Genomic DNA, 8,703 nt, shown 5'->3' with positions numbered 1-8,703 from the left:
CCTAAGGCTGTTGTGAGTCAGTGATAGATGCCTCTCAGCAGGCCTAGGGCTCCTCTGAGATGCTGCCCGAGGTCACCATCAACAACTCATCCAGGAGATTCTGAAGCCAGATCCTTCCATGTAGCCATGCAGAAGGCTAGAGCGGACACAAAACTGAAAGTCATCTTCATCACCCCTCGGAATCTGTTAAGTACCAACTGTAAGCAGGAGGAAACACTATTCAGAGAAAATGGAATGGAGGTCATCTTCCAACGGTGTATGGCTTGACCCCCTGACCAAAAATCCAAGCAAAATGTGACCCCATATTTTGCTCTGATTTTTGCTGTTAGCTTTCTGCATATATATGTTTTCTTTATATATTGGCACACTTTGGGGAAAGATCCAACTGCCCACTTCAAAGTCTCTTAAAATCAAAGATTAAAAAGTGCTATAATTTTAGCATTTCTTGGAATTGATCAACTTTTCGCTAAATTCAATTGCAGACTGGATTAACTGCTTTCCTGATGTAAACTTTCTACATTTAGACCATGTTTATTATTTCAGAGATATATTGAAAAATGCCACAATTAATGCTTGATAAGTATAATTGAGTAACCACAGGCCTATAGTTCAGATATGGCTATTTTCAAAAAGTTACACCTTCTGATACTTATTTAGGCTTTTTACTGTCTTTATTTGAGCCGTTTCTTTTTTTAATTCACTTATTTTTAATTGTAGGATAATTGCCTTACAATATTGTGTTAGTTTCTGCCGTACATCAACATGAATCCAGCCATAGGTATGCATATGTTCCTTCCCTCCTCCTGATTCTCTATCCCACATCCCCCCTGCCTCCTGCCATCCCACCCCCTTAGGTTGTCACAGAGCACCAGGCTAAGCTTCCTGTGTTATATAGCAGCTTCCCAATAACTATCTATTTTAAATATGGTAATGTATATATTTCAATCCTACTTTCTCAATTTGTCCCATCCTCTCCTGCCCCTGATGTGTCCATAAGTTTGTTCTCTATGTCTAAGTCTCTATTCTTGCCTTGCAAATAGGTTCATCAATTCTATATATATGCATTAATATACTATATTTGTTTTTCTCTTTCTGACTTATCTCACTCTATAGTAGGCTCTAGGTTCATCCACCTCATTAGAACTGAAGACTACCATATTTCAAGATAAAATTTTCATATCGCATTTCTTCTCCCAGCTCTCAAAAACCCACCAAAACATATCAGGGAAAAGCAATGAAGTGATCCAGAAACAATAGACTAATTCAGCTAGGGTCATAATTCATTTATCTGCAAAAACAATACCTATATCTGCTCAAGTGAACAATATATCTGACTTTATGCCTTGGAGAAAAATAAACCTAACTTGTTAAAACATGCTTCTCTCTTTCAACTGCCCTACTTAACATTCTGCAAATAAGGCCAAAAATAAATAAATAAATAAAAGCTATATGGAGTCTAAACTTCTACCCTGTGGACATATCTCCATCTTCATTGAGGCCATTAATATATTAAAAACACTGATGAAGGGCTAGTTGTTGGGTAAAGTCATTTTTCCCTTGACATTTATTATCAGTAGAAAAGTTTTTCTGTTTTAATACCCACATTCTGGCATATAATTACTGTAATAAAGTCTATTTCACTCTGGGTGACTGCTGCCAGTATTATGAAATCATGGCAATGGTTGTAAAAATAAGGGAGGTCACAACCTTTCCACACACACACACACCCACTCTGCAGCTGATATTAAATAGCTTTGGTGGGAAAATGCAGACCTTTAAACTTTCTCTACCAAACTCAATGCATTCTGTATTTAACTTCTTCTTTAAAATGGTTTGTGTTATAAGAATTCAAAAACTGCGTATGGCCATGAAGGGGAGAAAAAGAAGAAGAAACTTATACTTAATTAGTTACCAAGTCCAACTTGGATATAGAACAATAACAACTATTTCCTTGTGCTAACTATTTTTAATGATATGCATTACATGCATCGGCCTGTCTATTGCCCAGACTGTTCCAGCCTCAATCCAGGTTTACTAATACGTTGTTGGCAAAGGACAGCATTGGAAAAAGTATCCATTTCGATGTTTTGCATTTTGATAGGGATAATAATGCTTAACAGCATAAACTGCCTCTAAATCCTTAAACCACCACCATGGCTTCCTGACAACAAGACAGTCAACCTCGAAGTACATCAGACACTGTACAAACATCCTCCTTATACCTCCAGCAGTACTCAGTATTTTGATTCACCTTCTCTGGGCTTAACCTGCTCAAATATTTTAATCCAATTTCTTTATTCTCTTACGTAACTGTAGGATGCATTTTTTCTCAATTCAAGTCAAGCTAATTCAGGATCATAATAAGGACAGATAGGCCCAGAAGGAGTATCTTGTGCATTTTTTAAAAATTTTCCATATGGAATAGGAATTTCTTTAGGAAGGATCTAAGGAAACACTGATTTTAAAAGTAGAGTTTTGGCTTTCCAAATAAAATAACCTTGAATAAAGATACTGCTTGGGAGATCAGAAGATCAGGATCTCTCTTTGCCCTTGAAATGGGAAATCCCTAGAATCCATTGTCTTTCAAAGTAACAAAGAGAATATGGATGCAAATAGAATGTTGGAGAACAAGTATGTTAGACCAACAAGAGAGTACCAACGGAGTACCATACAGAGAAAGCCAACCCTGGGACTGTCACTTACCCCTGCTTTGATCAGAATTCTGCTGTCATCTACTTTATTTCCTGGCCTTATGCATCAGGCTTTGTTTAGGGAGGAAAAGACCTATAATGACAACACTGGAAAACAGTTTGAGGCATGCACACCCTTGGACCAGCAATTCTGCTCCTAGATAAGTCTCCTGGAGAAAGTACTTATGTGCCCAGACTGCATGTCTAGGAATGTTCACAGCACATATGGGGTCATAATGGCTCCAAACCGGAAGCAACTCGTGTCCATCTGTAGAACAAAGGGTTAATACATTGTGGTGAATTCATACAATGGAAAACTATACAGCACTAGAAATTAATAAACCAGAGATTTGTGCCAAAAGATGGATGAAACTTGCAAACATAAGGCTGTATGAAAAAGGCAAGAATATACAAAAAAACCCACATATAATTATTCCATTTATGTAAAAATTTAAACCAGCAATATTAATCTATACTGTTTAAAGATATCAGTTCAGTTCAGTTCAGTCGCTCAGTCGTGCCCTACTCTTTGCGACCCCATGAATCGCAGCATGCCAGGCTTCCTTGTCCATCACCAACTCCCGGAGTTCACTCAGATTCACGTCCATTGAGTCAGTCATGCCATCCAGCCATCTCATCCTCTGTCATTCCCTTCTCCTCCTGTCCCCAGTCCCTCCCAGCATCAGAGTCTTTTCCAATGAGTCAACTCTTGCATGAGGTGGCCAAAGTACTAGAGTTTCAGCTTTAGCATCATTCCTTCCAAAGAAATCCCAGGGCTGATCTCCTTCAGAATGGACTGGTTGGATCTCCTTGCAGTCCAAGGGACTCTCAAGAGTCTTCTCCAACGCCACAGTTCAAAAGCATCAATTCTGGGCTCAGCTTTAAAGATATACATACAGGCAATAAAACTTCGGAAGAAGCAAATAAATGATTTTCACAAAAGTCTGAAGACTATTTCCTTTGTGGGATGAGATAAGGTTGTAATCACAACTCAAGATGGGAACTACAGGAAACTTCTGGGATGATAATAATGCTTTGTTCCTCATCCTTAAAATTTTTTCTATGTGGATATTTTATCTTTTACTTCAAACTTAAAAAAAAAAATCACTCTTAAAAAAGAGAAGTTTGAAAATTCACTTCTTCGTGGCAAAGATAAAGGCCTGAAGGTCGGAGAGATTAAGTCAATAGCCTATTTTTTCTGACACCTAACGCGTAGCTCAGTCACAGAGCCTCTTCTCCAGTGCTTTGGGCAGGGGTATATATACATTCTGAAGACTCAGAGAGCCTGTCTTTGCTGCATTCGTTTCTTCAGTCCAGTTTGCAAATTGGCCTACTCCTTTTCCTCCCTCAGCATCTCTCCTTGTGGGCCCACAGCCAAAGTCCACCTCTGAGCCCACTGGGCAGATGTGTACACGATACATGAATTCACAGATAGATACACACACCCACTGTACCTTGTACCTTCTCTTAGGTCTACCAGGCTTGACAATATTTCATATTTAATCTATAACCTAAAACCTATCATATTTTGCATTTTACAGATATCTAAAACCAAAATAAAGCTTGTTAACTACTAATATTAAATCTAATGCATCTATAGATACTTTTCAAATTGTTAATCATTCAGTTGTGTCCAACTCTGCGGGACCCCATGGACTGTAGCCTGCTAGATTCTTCTGTGCATGGAATTCTCCAAGCAAGAAAACTGGAATGGATTGCCATTTCCTTTTCCAGGGAATCTTCCCAACCCAGGGATCGAACTTGGGTCTCCTGCACTGCAGGCAGATTCTTTACCATCCAAGCCACTGCTTTTTAAGCATCCCTCCAATAAACTGTGGGGAGGACAGTACAAGTTGCAGACTTGCCATTTGAGGATTCTCTTCCTGAACTACTTCAGAGCTGCACAGAATATACTACTTTCATAATGGAGTTTTAAAAAAAATCTTTATTATCCCCTTTCTTTCTAAAAAACAACCAGTTGCTGAAAAAACATTTAGCCAGAAATTTTTTAGAAAGTAAAATTCTGAATTAAGAAATTCTAGGGAAGGCATTGCATACAGATACAAATAATAAGATGATTTTAAAGCTTACGCAGGAGTCTATTACTAAATTTCTCCAAGTATTATTGATGTTTTTTCATATTTAAAGATTTATTTTCTTACAGCAGTGGGAGCAGTTTTAGGTTCACAGCAAAAGTGAGAGGAAGATGCAGAGATTTCCCATTTACTTCCTGTTCCTACAAAAGCATATCCTTCCCCATTATCAGCACCCCCCACACACGAATGTTCTGTTTGTTACAGCTGATAAACCTCCATTGGCACATTATCACCCAAAGCCCATAGTTTATAGTAGGGTCCACTCTTGGTGTTGTATAGTCTGTGGTTTGGACAAGTGTGTAATGACATGTATTCATCATTATAGCATCACACAGAGTCTTTGCAGTGCCCCAAATATCCTTGGTGATCTACTCATTTATTCCTCCTCTTTCCTTTAACCCCTAGTAATCACTATAAAAAATAGTCTCCTTAGTTTTGCCTTTTCTAGAATAGTATATAGTTGGAATCAAACAGTACATAGCTCTTTTTAGATTGGTTTCTTTCACTTAGATATATTCATTTCAATTTCTTTCATGTTTTTTTCATGGTTTGATAGCTCATTTCTTTTTAGCACTGAATAATATTCTGTTGACTGGATGTACTTCAGTTTATTCATTCATTTACTGAAGGACATCTTAGTTGTTTCTAAGTTTTGGCAGTTTTGAATAAAGCTGCTATAAACACCCATATGTAGGTTTTTGTGAGGACATATGTTTTCAAATCATGGAGTTAATGCCAAAGAGTACAACTGCTGAATTGTATGGGAAGAGCATGTTTGGTTCAAAAAAGAAAGAAAAAAACACCAAACTATCTTCCAAAGTGACTGCACCATTTTGCATTGAACCAAAAACTTCAGACTGACAAGGTAAATGTAGAAAAGTGAAGCTTTATCTCATACATGAGGAATTCTAAGATAATTCTCCTAAATACCAGAACTACAGCAGAAGCTAAAAATCCAAGATAGACAATCCCACCAAGCAGAGAAAAAGTACAGAAGGGAAGAACAGGTAAAAACATAGGCCACAAAAGAAAAACATTTCGTAAGAAAAACCAAATAAAGGAATTGAGGACTTTCCTCCAAATTAACTTGCTGTCATTCTCAAAGAAGCCCTATGCAAGTTGGAGTTTTCCAGCCATGGATAAATAAGAAGGAAATATCATTTCAAGAAGAAATGGCCATAGGGGAAGAAATGCTTTTGTTAGAAGAAGGGCAGTATTTCCAATCTTGCACCTTATCAGTAGAAGGACAATGTAACCAAAGACATCTGAAGAAGTCAAAATCCTCTGTGTGTCATGCTGGTATCATGCCAGTAGCAGATAAAGCAAAACAAGAGGCATGATTGTTGTTTTTTTTTTCTTTGAAACAACCCCATGCACAAAGATTTGGTTTCCACTTTCAGTAGGATGAACTCATTTAGTTAAGATTCCAGACCATACCATTTCTTGAAAAATAATTCTCAGGAAATTTGCTCTCTGGTTCTCGTCTGTGCCTGACAGTTCAATCCCCACCCTTTACCATGCTGCTCCAGCCCAACAGCCCGTGGTGAGAGCCTCTTGGCTTTGAATTCCTGGGACCCATCACTCATTTGAACTCATTGTCACAGAGCACTGCAGAGGGGCTTCACCATTCCCCAAGCAGGCATGGTTTGTTTCCCCACCCAGATTCAAATGTCATGGGAGACAGACTTCTTGTGCTTTCTTGAGCATCCCCTACCAAAGTGCTGGGCTTACAACAGGGGCTCAAACCTTCCCCAGCGGTTCATCACTCCATGCAGTCTTCCCATCTGTAGCTCGGAATCACCAGAATTAAATTCCCTCACAGCACCACCCATCACGGGAGTCATGGCTTCCCCGACCTCTGTTCCTCCAGTGCCTTCTCTTTTTCTGTTTTACTTTAAAAGCAGATGGTGGACAGAAACAAAAATCACATCCAGGTCTACGAGTGTGCCTTTTAGGAAAACAACAGCTCTCAATACTAGGATACAGAGCAAGTCACCACTAAACTTGAACATACTCTGATGGTAACACAGCTCATAAATGGTGATAAGCACCTGGGCAGGATCACTGTGAACAACAAAGCAAATCAAGGAACAGATTGAAGCTTTCATAGTAATTTGGAATTGGACTCTCAAGGCTTTCAGTAGTACTGTTTATTCTGCTACAATGGGATATGTAGGTTCCTGAAAATTATCTGGTTTGTCAAAAATTGTGATATTGAAAAAACTGACTTTGTGGAAGGGGAAAATATGGAGATTAGGATTAAAGTTTCAGTCACAACAACCAACAGTAGAGAAATTTTACAATTACAAGTAAATATTATTATCTTAACCTAAAATGTATATATCCGTTGATTAAAGATGACAATCCACACTCAAATGTTTCATTCCACATACTCAGGAATTTCTCAGTCTTTTCTAGGTCCTTTAACTTTTATTTTGAATTCTGTGTGTTGAGCTCCTGGTCTTCAATCAAAGAACAAAGGAATATAAACCAAATGGCAGAACAACTCAACAAGGAGACACACAGCAGCATCTTCCCAGGCTTTGCGCGACCATAACTTTTCTCCCCCTTCTTGGGGTCCTACTCCTTCAATCACCCACTATAATTAAAGGTAGTTGTATAATGCAACAATGCTCCTTGATTAATAAAATACCTCATATCTAATTTCCATTATGAAAACTCCTAATATAAGAAAAATGGTTGGACTCCAGGTTCAAAATTAAATTGGGGCTTTTCACATCAATCACTGGCTTCCTGGGGCCACATCCACGATGTTTCTGCAAGAATTCTATGGCCATAAAGATAGCCTTGCATGCATGCGTGCTCAGTCGCTTCAGTCATGTCTGATTCCTTGCAACCCCATGGACTGTAGCCCACCAGGCTCCTCTGTCCGTGGGATTCTCCAGGGAAGAATACTAGACTGGGTTGCCATGCCCTCCTCCAGGGAATCTTCCCAGCCTGGGGATCAAACACACATCTGCCCGCATCTCCTGAAATGCAGGCGGATTCTTTCTCCACCCAGCCACCTGGGAAGCCTGACATTAGCCTTACCCATTCTTATTGAGCCCCTCCAGATTCACTTTTCCCTGGCAATGCAGGAAATACGGTTATTGCACAATAAACAAAATCCGAAAATCTAGTAGAAAAGGCCAGGTATGTCTCGTTAAGGTATAGGCACTTCTCCACAAGGATAATTTTGGAGGTAAGACTGAAGGGGCCTGTAGCCATACCTCCACGGTAACTCTTCATGTCCTATGTCTCACTGGGATATGGTTTTTAAAAAGAATGTCATCAACAGTGAAAACTAGCAAATTCCTGATGAAGGTGGAAAGAAATACGTATTAGGAAAAAAAAAGTCATCTGGAGTATCTTCTACAGAATCCACCAAGTCCATCCTAGATGAATGGGTGAGGAGTCTCACTTTCATGACATCTAATTAAGCCCATTAATCCCATCTGGTACTAACATATCAGTCTGAGCTTATTTGGGATTTTGACTAAAAAGCTTATATAAACTTTTGATTAACTCATTCTAAGTTATTGTGAGACCCTGGGAAAGTCAAACCTGATTGCTAAGTGCTCTATCTGGATAATATAATCCATCCCCACACTTCCAAGGAAGAGTTCAAAAGGCCCATTTCACAGATGAAATAAACAAGACTTTGCTCAAGAACATGTGCCTGGTAAACTTAGTGGAATCAGGATTAAACCCAGACCCTCTGATACACCCATATAGGCTTAACCACTACCCTACACTGCCTTTCCTGGATAAGCCACAAGAACAAAAGGTAGAAAAGATGATTGGTGATTTGCTGGTGCCCATATCACATCCTCAGGGGCTGGGGGGCTACAGTCCATAGGTTCGCAAAGAGTCAGACATGCCTAAAACCACTCAGCACACACACAGCCTTCTTTATG

At 39.2% G+C, this 8,703-nt stretch overlaps 1 long non-coding RNA gene across 1 annotated transcript in view; it reads right to left on the bottom strand.

Annotated features, from left to right (window-relative positions):
* Positions 1-8,703, bottom strand: part of LOC121816804 (uncharacterized) — a 35,119-nt gene that overhangs the window by 19,354 nt on the left and 7,062 nt on the right. Inside the window, exons 2-3 of the long non-coding RNA XR_006056512.2 lie at positions 2,704-2,958; positions 2-197 (exon numbers count right to left, since the gene is read on the bottom strand). This is a non-coding gene — a long non-coding RNA (uncharacterized LOC121816804). The remainder of the gene's footprint in view (position 1; positions 198-2,703; positions 2,959-8,703) is intronic.

Source organism: Ovis aries, chromosome 16, assembly GCF_016772045.2.
Source record: "Ovis aries strain OAR_USU_Benz2616 breed Rambouillet chromosome 16, ARS-UI_Ramb_v3.0, whole genome shotgun sequence".
NCBI classification, from domain to species: domain Eukaryota; kingdom Metazoa; phylum Chordata; class Mammalia; order Artiodactyla; family Bovidae; genus Ovis; species Ovis aries.
Note: the sequence above shows the minus strand (reverse complement) of the source record. Positions and strands in the feature narration are given on the sequence as shown.